This window comes from Monodon monoceros, unplaced genomic scaffold (genome assembly GCF_005190385.1).
Source record: "Monodon monoceros isolate NGI ecotype Baffin Bay Population unplaced genomic scaffold, NGI_Narwhal_1 Super_Scaffold_19, whole genome shotgun sequence".
In the NCBI taxonomy this organism is placed as follows: domain Eukaryota; kingdom Metazoa; phylum Chordata; class Mammalia; order Artiodactyla; family Monodontidae; genus Monodon; species Monodon monoceros.
Genome location: NW_021703775.1, coordinates 85,117,621 through 85,121,389, shown reverse-complemented (window position 1 = coordinate 85,121,389; position 3,769 = coordinate 85,117,621).

Below are 3,769 nucleotides of genomic sequence, written 5' to 3'. Positions count from 1 at the left end.
CTTCCTATGTGAACAAACCAGTGCTTAAAAGGATTATATAACTTGTCCAAAGTCTCATAGCTAATATGTAGCTGCACCAAGATTTAGACTGTGGTCTCTCAAATTTTTAAATCACTTTATTAATGTCATTCTTCAGATTGTTGACTAACATAAGTTTGAGAAATTGGAAAGCTAGAAGGGAAAGCCTGCCCTTGTGTCTTGCATCTCACGAGAAGATGAAGGCTCTGTGACATGCCCCAGACTGGAGGGTTGGTTGGTGCCCACATGAGGACAAGAACCGAGTCTCAGTTTTTCAGGCATAGATTGTTTTCATTTGTTTGTTCTATTTGCCCCAGAGCATCAGGCTGTCACTCTTTTTCCTCAGAGTGGCTCTCGTACACTTGGTCCCCTTAACTGAGTCTCTGTGATGAGTCCTTCTGCTTGGATCCCAGTAAAAACGAAATCAATCAGTACAAAGATGGTATCGATACAACCCATAGGGTGACTGGAGGCAGCAGAATATTGACAATGAATATGGGAGACACAAGTTCACCCAGAATGTAAGATTTTCTTTAGCATTTAGGATTATCCTAGATGCCCATATGTTTGTATCAGTGGATTTTGGGTTAGAAAAATTTGTGTTCCAGTCTCAGCACGAGTGTATATAATTAGCATGTCCTGTATTCTGACATATACACCTCTGAGACTCAGCTTTTACACCCGTGCAGTTGAACCAATTAAAACCTGCCTCACAGAGTTGTTGGAAGTAACAACAACCATAAGCATAAGTCATATAAATTATATGTATATATGTAAAATAAGTGGCATTTCCATGGTTTTTAAAAAATGTGTTTGTTTTAGGCAAACACCCCTAAAGCCAGACTCACTGGTGAAAACAGAGACCGTTAGCCGAATACTGTAGTTTAAGTCAAAGTCGAGCAGTTTTCCAGTGAAGCTTGTGAATTAATTGTTTAGTCAGGACACAAGACTTGAATAATAGTTGCAGCTTGATGCAAACCTTTTCATTATTCACCATGAATACTCAATACTTCTACATTTACCCACCTAACCTTTCTTTCCTTTTTATCCTCCTTGCTCTGCAGCGAAATAATGTCAATTTTGTAAAATAAGAGTAGTTAAACAATATTGAAACGAACATCAACATAGTATGGTTCACACCTTACGTTTGCTACATTATGTGCACAGTTTCATGCTGTGATATAAAATATATAGATTTTTGCTTCATTTTATCAGGAAAATATCAATATAATGATGCCCGGTTCACGCCCTTCATTCACTCATTCCAGGATTGCTACCAGGCAATCTTTATTTCAGTCAGCTGAGGGAGGTGGTACGTAAAACTGAAGACTGCCATTTCATCTTAAATGAACAGTAGGGAAGGGATTCGAACAAGGGAAATATAATCACATACCTTGGAATTTAGACAGAGTAGCAGAACTCCAAAGTCCAGTAGACCTCATTATGAAATAATGCGTGTGTGTGTGTGTGTGTGTGTGTGTGTGTGTGTGATGTAATGACAACAAATAGAAATCCAAATCGATCACACACACACATACATATTCTCTTTCTCTGTCTCTCGTGTGTGTGTGTGTATATATATATATATCAATAATATGGAGCATACACATACATGTGAAGCTCACAAAACCCCAATCAAGTCGGCTGGTTTGATATCCCGTTTCCTCGGCCCTCATCCTCTGCTTCAAGGGAAGAGGCATCTGGCTGACAAATGCACCGATCAGTGGCTTCAAGCAGTTCCCGAAGCAACCTTGACCTCTAGTTTCAACACTGACCAGGCTTATCCATATTCAACTTGTGAAACAGAATGAGATCAGGGAAAACCATAAGACAAATGTTTTATTGGCAATGTGTTGCAGAGGCTGCTTTTCTGAGGTTTGAGTCTCACTGGGACTGCTGGGCAGGCTGTCCCCTTGGGGAGGTCGCCCCCTAAGGTTATGGGAAGAAATCAAATACTCTTGCTTTAGCTTAGTTGAAAAAATGTCATATCCCTAACTTGATCTTAATTAAAATCTACATGTTATCATAAAGAGATATAACACGATTAGAGACTATCTTAATGGCATGTTCCAGTTAAAAATTCAGCGTTAAACGTACTAGATACTAGGAAAGGCAAAGTGGCATTTTTATTCGTGACTAGTTTTCGCAACTTTGTACTTTTACCTGAAATCACATTCAATTTTTATTTTCTATTTAGTGCTTTGTAATTCCTATCTTCAACAATTTTTTATGTTACTTCTGAACTCTTTTGTTCTTAAAAATAAGTGTATTTCTAAGACTTTCACTAGGCATTTCCTCGGAAAGAAGTCTTGAAAAGATGGTCAATTGTTCTAAAAAAAGACAGACTCAATGATTAACATCTAATATTTAAGCATAATACAGAACAAGTTCATTGTTTGGTTGTTGCCATTTTAAATGTAGAGACTTTTAGGTACAGAATTCTTAGAGGAAATTTTTGTCTGTGTTAGACTTTTCCAAAGACTGTAATTGGGAAATTAGATTAAAATATTTGATATGTAAGTGAAATATTAATAGAAAATAAAAGATGATATTAAGGAAAATTGGTGTGTTTATATAAATATTTATTAACAAATAAAGAATAAATAGATATAAAAAAACCTAAAATTGGCCAAGGGATTATTTCATCTTCTGTGTAACTTTAATAAACTTACTTTAAATGTGAGCATACTCTGACACGTAAACCAGAACAGCTACTGAACTGGTTTAAATATTCAAGAGAGTTATTCATAATTGATTTATTAATACAAACAACTTTTCCATACAAACAGGAAATATAATTATTTGGATATAATTTATTATGAGTGAGCAAGTTTTCAAAAGGTGAATTAATATTAGATCTGTTTCCCCACCACCAAAGAAATACAAAACAACACCCCAGGAATCCTTTTTAAAATATGGCTTCTATGATTTGGGTGGTTTGTAGATGAGTGCACAATTCATGACAGATGTATGTGTATAGAGCAAATAAACAAGGTGATTTCCTAAGGAAATTTCAATTTCTTCCAATTGATCACAACTTCCAAAATTTCTCTTCACCTAAATAAAATCTCAAAATTGAAATTATGAAGAGATTAATAAAATTTAGTATATAGAAGGAGTGAAATAAACTATTCACTTAGTTTAAATTAAAAGCATGCTTATTGCAGTAAGAATTAAATTTCCAAACTCACATTTGAATTCTAAATTTTCCAAATGGGGATAGATCATGTGTTTGCATCAGGGGAGGGGATTTAATAGGTTAGTGCTTACAGCAGAGGTTGAGAAGTTGGGAGGTTTTTTAAAAATTGTTTTGTTTCTTTACAGAGATGGTCTAACGGTATGTGTTTTAAATTTCTATTTCAAACACTGAGTTTTTTTACATGATTCTGTCAGTATCTCTGTATCAAATCAATTATAAGTCAGTGCTATATATTAACAGACCAAAAAGAAGTTTTAATTCCATTATCAATTACAAGAATAAATGACCCCCACTATTTAAGGGCTAGAGTCTAAACAACTACAGACTTGATTCTTTATCTCTGATATGCCACTTGAATCTCTGCAAATTTCTTGTGCCATGCTGAAATGCAGCCTGTCTCAAAGGCACAACCTACTGGGAAAGCTATTTTAATCTAAGACCAGGTTAAAATAAGGTTGTTTTATTTGGTGCTTCAAAATATTTCTGAAAGAGGATAACTGCCTCATCCTGGCACTTCATGCTGGGCGACTGCCTCAGTCAGAATGCATGTGC